Source organism: Alligator mississippiensis, chromosome 1 (genome assembly GCF_030867095.1).
Source record: "Alligator mississippiensis isolate rAllMis1 chromosome 1, rAllMis1, whole genome shotgun sequence".
Lineage (NCBI taxonomy): Eukaryota > Metazoa > Chordata > Crocodylia > Alligatoridae > Alligator > Alligator mississippiensis.
Window position 1 is genome coordinate 172,213,269 of NC_081824.1, and position 17,728 is coordinate 172,230,996.

Genomic DNA, 17,728 nt, shown 5'->3' on the forward strand with positions numbered 1-17,728 from the left:
GTAACTTCTGGTCACCACTGCTGCTATGTGTCTGCAATGGAAACCAGATTATTTTCACCCTCCCCACCACATTTGGCATCTGGGACAGGTACCCTGAGGTCATCCCCTAGTTACACCACTGGTCAAGAGCTCCCGTAACATGCTTACAGCTCTGCATTGTTCAGCATCCTTTAGCAACAAAAGAAAATACCTGGACATCCCAAAATGCAATAGACAACTTTGCAAATGTAGAGTTTATACTGCTATGGAAATGCCTGTGTTGCAGAACTCATTGTTGTGTCCCTGGCCCATAACTGTATTTTAGCCTTTAAGGCTACATGAGGGGTACAGAATTTGCATAAGATCCTTTTGTCCCTTCTTAAGGAAAAGTAACTTTTGTACATACTGCAGAAGCACTGTGGCCTAATGGACAGAACAGTGGGTCAAAGTAACATGGGATCCAATGTTCATCTAATGTTTCATTTTCCAAACAACAGAAATGCCATCCAGGGTGATTTCAATTAAAAGGCAGGGAGGGGCAGCAGTAGGGTGCAAACTTATGGATGTAATTCAGACTTCCCTCTGTGGGACACAAAGAAATGGCCAAGGAGAGACAGTGCAACTGTAACTCACAAAGTAATTGGAACTGGTTGCAGATTATCCAGGTGTGACAGGCTCCTGCCCAGTGCTACTGCTGCAGTGTCACAGGTGTGCCCTGTACCTACATCACACCTTACCTGGTTTCCTGCCATGACTTGATGTTCAAATGATGACCCAGTACTCACCTGGAGATGCTCCAGTGCTTTCTTGTGGGCTGGATGTGACTGCAGTGGCACATCTTCTGTGCTGGGCCAGGTAAGGCTTCACCTTGGGGCGGCTATCTTCGTGCCCTCATGAGGCCTGTGATCCCTCCCAGCCACCTGCAGATGAATACCCAATCCATGGGTTTCTCTGGTGGGCCCGTGTGCTGTGGGCATGGCTTTAGGGACCCTTTCCACAGTTACCCTCTGTGCATGTTCCCTGGGTATCTGTGGCCGGAATGGCTGAGTTATGGTTCTCACACGGGTGTCTCCAGGTGAGAGCTCAATTCCTGCTGTGCTGCTGCTTTGACCTGGCTTGGTGCTTCCTGCAAGAGGGTTTGCCAGCAGCCTCTCCCCATCGCATCTGGCTGGAATTGGGATCCCGGTTTCCCCTCTTGCCTACCCTGGACGGTTTGTGGTGCAGCTGGTTGGCTATCCCGTGGCATTCCCAGTCTGCACTGCCTCCATTTTCCCTGCCACAGGGAGAGCATTCCAGGCTCTGCCAAGGGTGAGAATGGCTGGGGTTGTCTCCAGTCCCTCCACTGCTATTCCCCCCTGCCCCCGTCTACCTCACGCTTTTGGCCCATTGCCCAGGGGCTCCTAGTCAATCAGGAGCATACTTCTGGCTGATGCAGTGTTGGTATGGCCACACGGGCTCTGTGCTGCAGGCAGGGAAGATGGGTGAGGGGCTGTTACAGCAGGCAAAGTTAAATCCACAGTGTTTAATAGGAGCTTCCTAACTCATCCCTGATCTAACAATGTAAGATTTATTCCAAAGCTGAATTTAGCCCATTGATTCCAGTTTTTAAGTTCCTTGAGCTCACTCTGACTATATCCACAAGAAACCAAATAATTCATTTAGATCCATACAAGAAGTTAAGAAGTTGCTTTGCACCCTCCATGGGCTGCCTAGGCCCCAGAAGAGCTACGTACCCACCAGTGGAGACCAGGGTACTGGGTGTGACAGGCCCTGGCCAACCACCTCCCACACTCCCCTCTCTAGCCTGCCTGCACGGCTGATCACGGACCCCCTACCCTCCCACCCAAAACCTGCACCACACACGCTGCAGACACGTCAGAAGAAAAAGTCTTTATTTTCCCCACATCCAACAGAAATCCTCCCTCCTCAACACACAGAGCCCTTCCACCATCCAGCGTACCCCCCAACCATAAGAAACACTCTTCCCTGTGGAAACTATGTACAAGGTGGATTTTTTCTGGAGTCCCAGAGTGGGCAGCCTTGGGATAAAGGCACCTAGGGGGCAGAGGCCAGGGACAGGTGGCCAGCACCCCAGCCTCTGGCTATTCCCTGATGGGTCCTCATGCTGCAGCAACTGCAGTGGGCTGGGGGCTTGCCCAGCAGGGCAACAGCACCCAGTGATCCTCCAGGGTGAGCAGCTTCCCCTCTGGCTGGCAGCGTTGAGGCCCAGCATGGCCGATGTCCAGTCCTGGTGCCTCTCCAGGCAGTTCCAGTTCCACATGTGGAGCAGGGGCGAGTGGCCTGGGCCCAGGTTGGTGGCAGCAGACCCAGGGTGGGGGCTGGGCCAGGGGCTCCTGGCAGCAGGAGGTAATGGAGGACTTCTTCCCAGGCAGGGGCTTGCTGCAGGGCAGCAGACAGCTGCCAGGGGGCCTGCAGGTCTTGGGATGAGGACCAGGCAGCAGCAGACTGGAGCAGGATGGAAAGGGAGTACATTTAGACATCATTTACACACTAAATAAGTAGACTAAAATCTGGCCCATAGGGTGCAGAAGTATGTGGGGCAACTTACACATTGAACGCTTAGCTAGACCAGGTGGCTGTGGAGCATGTGAAACCTTAGCTCCATGCTCTTCTTACTGACTGGAGTTGCTGAGCCAGAGCCAGAGGAGATGATAAATTACTGATGGCATAGCAGTAAATTACCACATGCCTGGAGTAAGGAAAAAGCCAGGAGGGAGCCATGCTTCAAAAGATTGTCTCTGAGGCATGCTGCTCATTGGATGGCACAGTTTGCATAATATTCCACCTTGCTTAAGGTTGTTCCCAGTCACAATTAGCTTTTTGAACTTCAGGTGGATGACTAAATCATCTAGAAAAATCACTGCATCCTAAAGCATTAACATTACAAACCCCTCACATGCTACCCGTCTTCACAATTACTCATAAGTTTGTCTAGCCACCTCCCTTTCCAACATATTCCCATGACAGGCCCCCTCCCAGTACTAACTCAGACCCACCTGTTATCTACACACTACAAAGCAAACACTTCACCTTAACTTGACCTGCAGCAGTAAATCTGATGAAGGCATAACTACACGTGTGGAAAGAAGAGCGATTAGAATAGCACTTTAGAAGGTAAAGGTGCCATTGTTCCTGATGGGTGAAGTGATCACTGGTCATTATGGTAAAAGTACCTGGGCCTGGCCCCTAGGAGGTGCTGAGCACTGTTAATTCCCTTTGACTTCAGTGGTTGCTGAGGAAACACGATACTTCATAAAAGTAGGCAGGGCAAATATTGGGGTAATGCACTGATAGAACCATTCAGAGGCACTAACAAGATTAGTTGTTGGGTTACTTGGCCATAACATGATTTAGCCCATGAAGAATGAAGACGAATAAGACCAAATAGTTCTAGAAAAGGAGACAGTCTGTAATGGTCTGTCTCCTGAAAGTCTCACTTTTCATTCTGTAGGCACATCAGTTTAGCCAGAGAATCACACTGCGTCAGTGCAGAGCAATAGACACTCACCCTCTGAGACCATGGAAACAGATCTGTCTTACCTCTTTGGTATGTTCTAGCCATATTTTTAATCACCAGCAGGCCAATATTTGCTCACCTCTTCTGTGCTGCTCGTTCCATCAGAGGAGCGTCAGACTTCAGATGAGATTATTTAGTCTGAGGGAACAGGAAGGGGCAGGAGAACAGCATATAACGTAGCACAGTGGGGGGCTAACCTTTTGACAGGCATGCCACAAATTAGCCCTATACCCATCTCAAGTGCCACTCTGATCCCCTTCCCCTGCCTGGTCTTCTGCTCTGCTTTCTGCTTCCTCCTCTATACTGCCTGCTTGATCCAATGCTCTGCTTGCTGCTCTCTACCCTATCTGCTAGTGTGCTGCCTGACCCCTCCCCATTCAGCTGTGTGCCACATACAGAGGCTTCCCATGTCACTTGTGGCATCCGTGCCTCACATTGGTCCACCCCTGACTTAGCAGCAAGCTACTGTTGCATCGGGGGCATCAGGGCGTGGAATGGTAACTCATTAGGTTAGCTTCTGGGGAAAAAAGTGGGTGAGAGAAAATAGATTTGGGTCATCCAAAAATAAGTGGGATTTATTATTCCTTTGAGTCATTTTTTACTTCTTGGTGAGCATGGTATCAATGTCCAGACAGAAAAAGAAGAATGAAAAATGATACCTCACTGGTTGGAACACTTCTCTACAGAGGAGAAGAAAAAGCATAAAGGAGGAACCAAGCTATTTGATGAGAAGTTACACAGACATATAAGATGGTGGCAGGTGGGAAGGACATCACTTAACTCAGGAGGCTCTGCAGAGCTGAATGAAGGCAAGAAGTTAGGCCCTAGTATGAGGTATATTTCCAGTCATGGCACAAGCCCATATCCTAAGAATCGGGAAGAGGGCTGAGAGCTAGGATGGCCTCAGCTCTCATATTACCTATTTCAATAACTCTTATTACAGTAGGTCCTACCTCCTCCGATGGGAAAGCCTACCACCTGGAGCTACAGCAGGGGTGGGCAATTATTTCGGGTGGAGGGCTGCTTACTGAGTTTTGGCAAGACATTGAGGGCCGCATGATAGGCAGCCAGGGGCAGATAAATATTGATTTTTCCAAAATTTTTAGGGGCTCTGCGGGCCGGATAGAATGGCCTGGTGGGCTGCTTCCAGCCCGGGGGCCACGTTTTGCCCACTCCTGAGCTACAGAGTCAAGCTCCTTGCTTGTTCTTCTCTCCCCACTAATCCTTTACTTTTGGCTGCCTAATAGCCCAGCTTCAACAGGAAGGGTTCAAGGGTCCTTGCCTATAGCCTGATGATTATTAGGGTACACCAAATGGGAGATGTAGCTTTGAATCCCTTCAGGCTGAGGCCCCAAAGTCTAGGCCTCCGACTTCTTGCAGAAGTGCTTTCTTTGCCAGGCAATTTTGCAAAATGTGGTTAAATCTACCCTACCAGCTCTCTTCCACAATGAACTGCAAGCGTGCTGTCAGCATCCAGTAGTTCCTAGGCATGATCTGCTGCTGCCTAACAAAATGGCGACTAAAGCAGAGTTTGCGCACCTCCCAGGGAGTGCAAATAGAAGTGCAGCTCCAAGCTGTAACTCAGAACCATCTCTGCAAAGCATTCAGAGTTACAACCTTTCCCCAGACCAAACAGAAGTTCACTATTAGTTCGGGGGGGGGGGCAGGGTGGGGGGCAGGGGGAATTTAGCTGCGGGCTGGGAGCCTGCAACCAGGTTCCCAGAGCAATGACTGGGCTCTCTGCCATTGCTGCTGGTTTCAGAATGGGAGCATGGAAAGGCAACAGAAAGAGCTTGTTATTGGGGCTCCCCAGCCAGTGCTGATGGGTGGGGTGGATGAGTTGGAGCCCCCCACCTTGGGGTAGGGGAGCTCCAATACATCCGCTCTACCATGCAAGGAGGGCTGGAAACCCCCCAGACTAAACTCCTTCCTCTCCCTTTCCCCCCTCCCATTCTGAAAACAGCAACAGGCTGGGAGCTCAGCAGACACAAGTTACAGAAGACGCTACATTTTGAAATGTCTTCATCTGATACCTCATGCAATGAGGGGTCAGATTTTCACCTTATTGGCCATTTTTGAAGATGTCTGCAACTGTGCATTTGTGCTTGGTCCCAGCTATAAACTGCTTTCTGTGGCCAGACCCGGAAAAAATTGGCACTTCTATCTGCACCCCTGTCATTTTGGATCATGTGTGGTGGGAGTCAGGTGCATTTGTGGCTGATCTACATAATTTCTCAGCCCAAGTATTGGAGCTGAGTAGGTATTTTTAGGTCAAAATGGAGATGCTTACTGAAATTAGTGCTGAAGCAGTTCTGCCACTGCTGGAGTGGGGCTTTTTTTCTTGATCCCTTTATCTTAATTCTGCCTAAGTCTTGTCTAGGTGTCTCCAAGAAGGATTTGGATCTGGCCCCAAGTCATTTTGGGAAGTTGGAAACAACTTTCTAAGTCACTAGACTCAGATCCTTAAAGGTATATAGATGCCTAATTCCCAGGAATAGGGCCCTCAGTACTGCTAAAATTGGGGCCAAAGGCACCTGACTTTTAGAACACCCCCCAACCCTCCTCAGCTTTCCATTGGTTTTGGACAAAGTGGTAAAACTTATGGGGAAAAATAAATACCCACAGGTCTATTCATGACTTGAGTAAAGCCCAATGAGATATTTGGGGAAAAACTTGGAAGAGAATCCAGGCTTTTGCTCTAATAGGCTAAAACATACTACAAGAGGCTGCAATGCCTCAGAAAAGAAGCTTTATGTCTACGAACTTAATCACACTACTTATGAAAAGGAGTACCAACATCTTTGTCAATGCTTGAAGATCTATCAAGTGTAAAAATGCTATAACCAGGCAAAATGTTTCTACTAGGCTTCTTTTACAAACAGGAAATTGTAAACAGTGGAGCTGTTTAGTTTGCATGGCTAATATGATGGGCTAGTGAGATAAGCTTTTCCCTATGAACCAACAGACCTAGCCTCATGTTTCCAAACCCTGGCACTTTAAACCCAGAACCTACATAGTAACTTTTATGTGCTCAGTATATTACTCCTGTTGAAAACATAAATTACTATTTCTTTCATGGAATAATGATAGTTACTTGGGTTTTTTCTCCCTTAGAGACTGGAATAGTGAGACTAGGAGAGCTTATCTAATCAGCAAGTGCTCCAAACTGGCAAATTTTGTGAAACAAGGAAACAGCTTGTTGCTTTTAATTATTAAAATGATGTGTGATCCACTCCTTCCTGAAGTTATTTTTAAAATGTTGTTAAAGGTGGATAATGTGCAACTAAGAAGAAGAAGAATAAAAAACCCTGAGGGTGGGAAGGCATTGAGTATCCTGGTAGGTAACTGGTGATAATTACTACTTCACAAGTCTCCTGGCAGCTGGCAAGTACCTCTAACAACTTTAGCAACTACCTTATAATAGTCTCTTAACAGAGATTATGTTTGTAGAAATAACCATAGATTTTGATGTGCATATTCATGGTCCTTATTTTTGTATTATTATATGCCTAACAATCACTGTCAAGGATCAGGGCCCCCATTGTGGCAGGAATTAGATGGACAATAGGATAGTCCCTTCTCTAGAGAATTCAATGAGATTCTATCATTCAAGGAAAAGCAATAGGCAAAATAAATAAATAAATAAATACAAATTCTTAGAACTTTATTACTCTCTTAGCTACTTTTTCTATGTGGGCAAGCACACAAAAAGCTCTTTCACTGTCTGCGCGAGTGTCAATCTATCTGTGGTAGTTTGTTCATACACAGAAGCACAGATGCTGATTAAGATCATTCAAGTTACTGTGATAACTACCTTCTACATTGATAACTACCTTCTAGGTCTACGTTGTAGGCTTCTAGGCTAAGTACAGACATTCAAAAAGCCTGAGACAGAATTAATTTAAGTTATGCAGTTTTATGTAAGTGGCATAGTTTAGATTGGTAGCGAACAGAACAAATATTCATTCTTTGATGGGACGTGTAAATCTTAGACTGGGCTCTGCCATTTGTAAACCACCCGTGTGCCGAACTTCTGTTCTGTTATGGGTATAGACCAGTTTTCAATCACTTATACCTGTAAAAGTGTAATGTCTGTGCCTGGCCCTATAGGCATAGCTTTATTGGTCAGAGATGTGAACAGATGTGATCTCTGACACAGCTGTACTGGCAGACACCTGTAACATAGATGAAGTTTATTCAATAAAGCTGAATATTGTTGATTTACTTAAGTGACCAAGCTTTTAAAGTGCAGCTTTCTCAGCATAACTGCATCCACATTAAGACTATGTTAATACTTAGGGATATTTCTAAGAATATATCAGTAAAAGTACTCTGTGCTACTCAAACACTGTTAATGGCTATGAAGGAAAGCGTATATAAATTAGCATCAATGTAGCTGTACACATGTATAAATTAACTTCAGTGTAAAAAGCTCAGGCAGTTCGGAGTGTGTAGTTACTCTGTTCTGCTACAGACTTCCAGCTAGTTAGTTTGTTTCTATGTGAGCTGCTGTGTTTGCTATGACTAAAGTGTAGACAACATGTACCTAGATGAAGACATGTGCCAACACACCATACTGGTATTCCTATAGGTGTCTCTTAATATTAATCTCCTCTAGCCATAATTTATTGCAATGTAGGAAAGGATCACTGCTAGACCATGGTGGTTATTTTAATCCCCACTACTTGAGTTTAGAGACTTCTCTCATACAGGTAGGATCTGTACAAAAATCAATTTCTTTTGAGGCACAGAAAGTATTATGAGAGAAGAGGTAAGATTTTTACCTGGAGATGGAGAAAATGGAAGGGAGGAAATGCAAGCCCAACATACAAGATTCACAGAGTACCCTGCAAGTCCAGTCCCACTTAAATTGTCCTGAGATCTTTGAAGAGAGACTCATCTTGTGTGTGGGCAGGGGTGAAGGCTGCTCACACAATAAGAGAATCACAACCTCTCATATTTGGGATCCTTGCATTTTTCTGGTGACCATTATGAGGAGGCCTCCCTGGGTCCACAGTCTCAAATGGAGCCACCTTGTCACCTACCTATATCTTGCCTGATCTTATGCATGCCCATATATTATACCCACTTGTCTAGTTTGGCAGTCTGATCAACATGAATAGAAATATGCCCTACTCCAACTGTCAGGATTCTGCCACTGACCTTTGCTTTTCTTGTTAATGAGCTGACTCAGTGGATAACCAGAGCCCACTCAGCCCAGGCCATACTTTGCTTTGCCAGCAAATAGCGTATATTCCATACCTTCTTACAACCATTTCCAGTAAAATCTTCCAAGCTTACCTGTATTTGGGTTCACATCATGTCAAGACATAGTAATCACCACAGACACCACAAGCACCACAGCTTCTATGAGATATAAAAGTAATGCATGGTCCAGCTTTTACTCAGATAACACTTCTGCCTCATTGCAGGTTTACTGTGGGAAAGACGGTTTGTGGTGCTAGAGTCCATCTGATGGGTCTCATCCTCCAAAATAATAGAGATGCCCAATTTTCAGGTTGGACCTCACCATGTGAATTCCCTAGGCTGAGGTTATATCTTCTCATCAACTAGTGTTTTCTGTACACGGAGCCATTGCAGGGCAAGGAGGGATGCACTGTAATTTTTACTCTGGGAGCAATTTGACCATTATAATAAAGGCTGCATGAGTAATTTCTTCTAATCTAATCATGTACACTCATGCTCAACATTTTGCAGCTTTCATAATTCAAGGTAAGCTCTTCTGATTTTTGTCCCAAAGTGTTTTGTTTTTAATTTGAAACTCGGGGGGGGGGGGGGAGGGAATCAGTTAAACCACTTCTGAGCAAAGGACAATGATACAGAGGAAAAGCTTCCCATTATCTTTTTTTAGAAAAAATCCAGAAAAACTTAGTTGCAAACTTTTTGGAGGAGATCAGTTGACAATGCATTTGTACTGAAATCTAGTAGAGTACTAACCCCCTTTTCAGGGATGTGCTTGAAGAGCTTCCCACTTGGAATTTAATCTACATTTGGCCTAAATATGAATCTTTGAAAATCTTATGCCATACATGTTCTGGTCATGGTGCATGAGGCTAAGGGAGGTTGAGCTGTACATAATCTATGTAAGGCTCTTGTACCACAGCTTGGGTCAGCCCTGCCAGGCTCAGGCAGACTCCTGCCCTGAAGCCCTTGTTAAGTCTCCTGACTCAGTTACTATGAATTAAGTCCAGCTGGCCCCAGCCCTTCCCTCTGATTGGTTCTGGGGCCGCATTTAAGGACCTTCTGATCCTGACTTAGTTTACTCTTAGACTTTGCCCTGTGGATTATCCTTCAGACTTAGTAACTAGGTTTCTGATTTCTGGATCCTGACCCTGGCTTGGCATTTTGGCTCCTGACTTGTTACTTCTGCCCCTTACCCCTGTAACACCCAGTTGTACACCTGTCTCTACCCACTAGGCTGGCTGGCCTGGGGGTCATGACAATCAATATATCAGTGCACTGGAAGCAGTTAGGCCACTTGGGTAACCAGGGCCATCTAGGGGCAATTTAACTTACTTGCTGACCTGACTCCTGACACATACAGTCATATATAAACTGCTCCCATTTCTGAGTGCACAGGCTCTTTTCTTTTCTGCTGTCATATCTCCATTGTGACTATAGCAACTGCTGAGTTGTGGTAATAATGTACCCAGTAGGAAAATTTCACACTCTCAACATGAAAAGCTTATTTTTCTAGTTACACTAGGGAAAGTATATTGCAACACAAGACAATCTGTTAAAAAATGCAACCTGTCCATATGTAAGCTGGGCCTTTCTAGCTCCTTCCCATTCCTCACTGAACTCTGGTTTTGAATGGTATAGCAGGACTCTATAAACTGGTGAGTCAGCCTTCTGGGTCAGAAAAGAACACAAAAAGAACCACAAAAGCTCCGGGGTCAGGAGAACTTCCTGCAACACCACTCAGGAGGAATGAGGAAACCTCGTTTTTTTCCTTAGCTCTTTGGACATTGCTCAGGTTCCTGGTTCATACTCAGGATAAGGGTTAAAGTATAATCGGGCGCAAATTACCATGAAAAGGATGATTCAGCCCTCTGCTCTCAATAGCCAACATGTTTTCCTGAACAGAATACAAAATTGCTCAGATTAATAGGGAATCTTAAATTGTTTAGGACTTCATTTAATGGTGTCAGGAATATCACCTGTTGCTGAAAAGACTGGGGTTGAGTTATTCTTACATACTAGTTGTCCAGCAAAGACAGTTTTGTGCAAGAGAGGCTTGAATGACTTGGATATGATATGTCTATGACACAAGTGTTGCGCTCCTATGCCTGTGTTATTCCTGTGACAGCCCCAGTATTCTTCTACTCAAAGCCTGATTCCCAATGTACCAACATATAGTCCCAGCCCCTCCAATCATCAACAGAGTCAAACAGAACAGGTTCAGTAGCCTGACAGAATTGGGACAAGGAAAAACAGTATTGCTTCAATCATATGGTTAAACATACCAACTCGGTGAAATCAAAAGGAAATGTTATTGTTAATAATGATTAAATAATGAACTTTGGATGAACTATCACTCAGATAAAATACACAGGCTGCTGTAAGCTGTATCAACAGAACCTTAGTTTAAATGAGTCACGGGGCAGTGATTCTGCTCTGCACACTTCCTGCACTGGGTGCAATGCCCAGTTGTTTCACTAGCCCTTCTGGTCATATGACCAGTGTGGCTAGTGAGACACTTTGGGACTCCTTGGAAAAAATCTACTCATTGGGACTCTCCTATCATTTTGAACCATGGGTCATTTAGCAGGACCACCATTTTGGATGGCCAAGATTAGGACCATTGCGGGTGGGGCTGCCTCCCAGATGTCTTGCACACCATTTGGCTGCCTGACATGCTTATAGTGCCAAGCATTTTGGTGACTCCAGCATCTGTAATATCCCCCCTGCAGAATGCAAGTAACTGAAATCAATACAAGCTTGCTGATCTACAGCTCTCAGACCCTTGCAATAACAACTCCAGTATCCTAGATCCACCTTGCCTCTCCTAAATCATCTTTTGCATCATTAATACCAATTAATTACTTTGTACTATACTGGCACCTACAGGATCCAGCTCAGGATAAATCTATGCTGCACAGTGTAGCTTACGTTGAGTATGAGTACTCCTGCAGCAAAATGTTACTGTGGCTTGTAACAGGAAGACAGAGGCTTCTGTTACTTTAAGAGGATAGTGCAGCAGGCTAAGCTTTTGGTGTAGGCAGGCAGCTGGGCAAAATCTAGCTGCGCTGCAATAAGCAACTAAGGGGATGATGTCCAGGCAGCTAGGAGGTAAAGACTGCAGGAAGCTGGGTTAGGCGACAGCAGAGAAGGGCAGGCTGGCCTTCAGGCAAAAGGGGAAATCGCTGTGTCTGTCTGGGAAGCTACATGACTGGAAAGGGTGGTGGTTTATATATAAGACCAGTGCCTGAAGCAAGGTGGGGAATTTGGTCTGGCATGCTGCAGGGATAGAAGCTCCTTGGGGGAGATGGCCATAGGAGACAAGCTACACAACAGAGCTTGAAGGAGAAGCTATGGGAGGAAGTACAGCTTGTGATACAGCATTCGCCCAGAGTAAGGGTGAACTTTCCATTTGGAAATGGATTGCTTGTATTTGTGTTGTGTTTAAGTCTGCAACCAGAAAACTGGGTTGTGAATGGAGGGGAGGATTGGAGGCCATGCAGGGAGGCTTGGGATATACTTTGGGTTCTGAGCCCCAAGAAGGTGCAACAGGGGCAGGCTGAAGCCATGGAGCCAAAGCCTGTGCCCCCAGGGCAAGACAGGGAACATGTGAGAACTGAGAGGGCCAGAACCTGTGCCATGAGAGACAGTGAGGCATGACCAAGAAGAGACTGAGAAATCAAACCAGAGCAAGTGAACTGAGGCTTAGGAGTCCACAGCAAGAACAATCAGCAGGCCAAACCGAGAGGGCTGAAGTCTCTAGTGATGACTGGGAAAGTTTGGCCAGACCTACACATGAAATTTAAATGACCAAACTAAAATAACAACAGTGCATCTTGTACAAGAGTGCAAGATTGTGACTAGGACCATGAGAAATAAAGCAATCCCAATTGGTTTCATCTCCTGTGCTACTTGCAAATGTACCCAATGTTTTATTATGCTAAACCATTAAACAATAACTACATATCTCTATGTGACTGTACTCACCTTGTTGACACATCCTGCCTTGATTAAGGCATAGTTACCAGAACAGGCATTCAGTGTCTCTCTGGGGTTTTGCACGTCTTCATAGACCATCACTCGTGCAGACTATTGTAGATTCTGCCCCATTGTTAATACAACTACCCAAAGACAATGTCCTGTGATCAGTGCCCCAAGGTATTCTGTTCAGTTAATCAAGACCCATCCCATTTGATTGAAGTGTAACCTCTGTACTGACCAAATGCTTGCAAAAACAAGCTTCACACCTGGATGACCCATAACAGGATCTGAGCAGTTAGCAATTATAATATGATGGTGCCTTCCTACCTTGCTTTGTTCGGACTTTAATTGACCAACTATCAAGGAGGAATGCTTTTAAGTTATACAATTGAACAGTATAAGAATGAAATAGAGTTGCCAGCAAAGTGTGCTCTCCAGGAGAGAGAAAGAAATCATTCTGCACCCAAATGATCACTCCTGGATGATGGATCCACGCTCAGTGAAGGCTGGCAAGACTGAAAACCGCTTCCTGCTTGCACTGGTGAGAGACACTTTTGCAGCTATCATATACTAGGACTTTTGTGATAGTTCATTTATTGAACATTGGGAAGGAGTCTTTTTCTGTCATTTAGTTGTCTAGTTCATTTGTAGCATAGTTGTTAAAGCCTTTCTGTCATTAATTGAATGAGGTGTCATGTCAATCCTTAACTGCATTAGGTTCAAATCCTGCTTTTGACTGCAACAGTACAGGCTGGTGCTTGGATAGAGGGTAACATCTGTGAAGCATGGGTATGACTATAGGGGAGGACAGAGACCACAGTTACAGCCAGTAAGGTGACTGGTGTCCTAAAGCACTGATAGGGCTAGGAGGGACACGATTTAGTGCTGAGGGTAAGAGTGGTGCCAGTTGGGCATGTGAAACACCAGACAGCCAAAGGACTGAGGCTTACTCTGGGACCCTGGGGCAGCCTTCCCTAAGTATTACAAGATCCATCAAGGTATGGTAGACAAAGTAAAAAGGGGAGGATACCCCAAAGAGTCAGAGTGGGGCAGCAGCTGCTTGGCCACCAGAAGGTGTCATAGCCACCCTCAGGGCCAAACCTACTACATGGCCTCATTGTTGCTTTATTTGTCCATGTTTAGCTTATGGGTGCTTTGTGCTGATCTAGGATTCCTTCCAAGTGAATTGTGGGAGAACTTGTTTATGTGTTGGGGTGAAAACTGCATGAAAGGCATAAATAATCAGGTGATCTTACCTGCATCTTCACTGCAAACTGGGCAGGTACCATCCTGAGCTAAAGCACAGCTGAAGCTTTTGACCACTTGCCCAGCATTGCAAAACAAGGGCTGTGTGTATGGATGGTACAGGAGTTTGGGAGAAAAAAAAACATATTGGAACACAGGTGAGGACCACAGTGTAACAGTATCCTGAAAGTGAGGCCTCATCTAGGCACTGTAATATTCATAGTAAAAAATAATTCTTGCCCTGAAGAGCTTCAATTTAAATAAACAAGACAGACAAAGGGAGAGAAAGGCTAGGTCAACAGTTCCCAAACTCTAACAGATTGCACACCACCGATTTAAAATGATGCAACCTTTACCACCACCAAGTACCACCAGCAAATTTTTGTCATATAAAATAATTATCATAAATCCATTAAGATATACCACTGACAGGTTGTCTGCATACCACTGGTGGTACCCATACCACAGATTGGGAACTGCTGGGCTAGGTGATTGTTTCATGGTCAAATAGCAGGCATGGACAGACCTGGGACTAGAAACCAAGTCTGTTATTTACCAGCCTAGTGGGCTACTCACTGGATCACACTCCCATTGCCCTAGCGCAGCTATATGAGGTCATGACTCAAATAATTGACAGTAAAAGTCACCATTTCAAATCTGGATACAAATCTTTTCATGTAGGGTTGTATTCAGACATACACAACTTATCCCAATTCATTTCTGGCCTGTGTGTATGAAGCCCAGCATCCAGACATAACCCCAACAATAATAAACCAACATATGTGAACCTGGTATTCACAAACAGCAAATGGTGCAGCCTAGCACTCCAAAATAGCTCTTCAATAAGCAGTGAATGTGCCTGGCTAAGTGTTCACAAGTGAGTTTATACAAAGAAACCAGGGTACCTCGTGTTTTTGGATTACCCTGAATTAGCAAACTTGCTCAGGCAGCCTCTGCTTTCCCAAAAAACCCTGCAATAACAAACAAAGAGTGCCCATATGAGATATCAGGCACTGAGTAAGGAATATTTTTTGTTGCAAGTTTCCAAACAGTTATTTAGAAAGGAAAGTGCTAATGGAAATGATGGAAAATCCCATTTCGGCTCCTGTTCCAAGGAACAGTGTTTTCTGTCCTGTCTTTTCTCTCATTTCAGAATCTTTGAGGCCAGTAACAATAAGAACATCAGCCTTGGGTCTGACAATGATAAATGAAGTGATGAAGAATGAAAGGCATGTTTAAGGCAGTTACACATGGGAGCTGTTCAAAGAGGATCTAGGAATTTTACTGGCATTTGACTTTGGCTGGACAATGCTGTTAGCCTCTCCCTTCCATGCTCAACTTCTAACGCCTGCAAGGGGTCAATCAGAGTGAATCAGGCTTAGCCAGTGCCTACTATACTTTAATGAGATTTTCCATGTGCTCCGTTTCACCTGCCTCATGCCATTGGGCTGTTCAGCTAATAGCCTCTTGCCTGACCAGAAGTTACAGGATGCATGAGAGCTGGATATGACATTGCTACAGCAAAGATCATTCTGGGATGGACTGCTTGTATGAGCATATGCACTGCTGGTGCCCAGGTCTGAGCATAGGGAAGGGTCTGCTTTGATAAATGAGAGTACATTCCAGGGGTAGAGGTGAGAGAGTTTGTAAAAGGGATTTTCATCTTCTAAAGTTTGAGTGCAAGGGGCCCAGGTCATACATTTACTTGGTGGATCAAGATGAGAGGGTGCGATATAAAACCTTAGGGGCCCATCCAGCTGGTAGTCTGTCTCTACACCTTGGTTGTAGCTCTTCAGAAGTGTCCAGCGGATCCCTTTAAGCCATTCAGGTGAGATCTTCATGAAACGCTATGCATCAGTTTGCACACTCATTTCCTTTTCTACCAGCTCACCTATTCCTTTCCTCATGCCCTGACCTGGTAACCACTACCTCTCGCTTTTACTCAACTACCTTATCACTTACCTGTCTATCCAAAAGTCCTCCTGATGCTGAAATAACAGTGTTTACCCAAGGACCTGCAGTGGTTTAACCAAACTGATTTACATTCATACCAGATTCTAATTTGTGTTAAGTCCATGCTATGCTGCTCTGGCAATCTTGAGCATTCACCCCCTCCACTTATGCTGGTGCAACCCTGCCCTTGCCTACCAATTATGCACATTGGCTGCTGTGCTCCTGGCTCTTTTCACCAGCTCCAGAGCTTTGCTGACACTATTGATACATTAGTGCACCAATAAGCAGACAAAACAAGGATGCTGACTTGTGTCCCCTCTGGCCCTATTTATATATAATAAGAATGACTCAAGACTAAAAATGCTTTGGCTGTAAGAATAGAAGGGGCCAAGCCATTTTCAAAATCTACTTTGGAGAGAGTGTTTGATTCCTGGTGGCATACAATGCCTACGTTCTACAGCCAATGCCGTTACCTTTGAATAAATACATTCTTCCCTACCTATTTCCCTATGATAAAGCTGTCATCCACATGTCTTCTTTATCTGTGCAGAGAAATTAAAAGGAGTCTTTTCTCTTCATTATGACCTCTCATGCAGCGTAAGCCCATGTTCAGTAAAAGACCAGCGGCAAAGCTTTCCAACAATTTTCACAAAGCACATAGAAAACCCACTTCACCTACCTGTGGCAACCAAACTCACGTTGTTCTTACAGTTTGGCTACATGGGAGCCTAGATGAATCAGTATTCTAAGTAATACCAAGCAAATGAGATTGCCAAACAAGCCGCTTTGCTTCAAACTTCCCACATAACACATTCCAAGAAGAATTACAAAATCTCAGTAGGAATCCACTGAACTGATACCAGTACAAAGAGGCAGCTTCCCCAGTGTTTCTGATGATATCTGAAGATCTTTCTATTTACAAAAAGGTGGAGTTTGACCTTAAATTCAATTTTAAAATATTTACTGTGGCCCAGATCCACAGGCGATATAAATCAGCCTAGCACTGACTTCAATTGATCAGCATAAATGTACACCATTTGAGAATGTGGCCCATTCACATTTGTACTAATTTACACCAGCTGAGGATCTGGCATGTTTAACTCTTTTTTCTTTATCTTACTCCCTAGACCTTTTTCCCTAGCATACAAATTCTACCTGTGACCTGCCTCCCAGATACCTCTGGCTTAGTCAAGAGCCTTTCCATGGGAAAACAGTTACCCTGATGTCTGACAGCACCTCCTTTTTCAACCAAGAATTACTTGTTGTCACTGCAGGATTTAAGCTACTCTTTGCTGATACCATCTTAAGAATGTATGAAACACTTTACCTTTAAGTCAATTCAAAAAGACAGAGCAGTCCAAATTGCAAGACAAGAAAGAGAAATGATAACACTATCAGATGAACTCTACCTCTTCATCAGAGGACTAGGCTAATATAAAAAAGTTCAAAAACTCCACATCAGAATAAAAAAAGAACATAAAACTATAAAAAAAAAAAGTTCTGGGATAAGAGGGATAGGAAAAAGTATTAAAATATGGGGGTCAGGTAGTTTAGGCCTGAAGGGTAGGCAAAAGAAAGGCACAGTGGCACCTCAGAGACTAACTGGTTCAGAGAGTCATGAGCTTTTCTAGGCAACCACCTATTTTGTTAGATGCTATGAATAGACTATTGGTTGTCGCTTAAGAAAACGCATGGCTTTCTGAACCAGTTAGTCTAACGTATCACCCTGCTCTACCTTCTGCTTGACTTCAGACTTCAGCCCAACACTGTGATTTTGGGGTAGGAAAACAGACAACGTGTTATAAAACCTACAGTCAAAAGAAATCATTT

General features: G+C 44.6%; 1 long non-coding RNA gene across 1 annotated transcript; it reads right to left on the reverse strand.

The window, feature by feature from the left end:
* Positions 1–1,854: 1,854 nt before the first annotated feature.
* LOC132244714 (uncharacterized) lies at positions 1,855–9,292 on the reverse strand. Its single transcript, XR_009456451.1, has 3 exons — positions 8,819–9,292; positions 3,597–3,655; positions 1,855–2,445 (listed from the first exon to the last, which is right to left on the reverse strand). It is a non-coding gene; the product is annotated as an uncharacterized LOC132244714 (long non-coding RNA).
* Between the last annotated feature and the right edge of the window lie 8,436 nt (positions 9,293–17,728).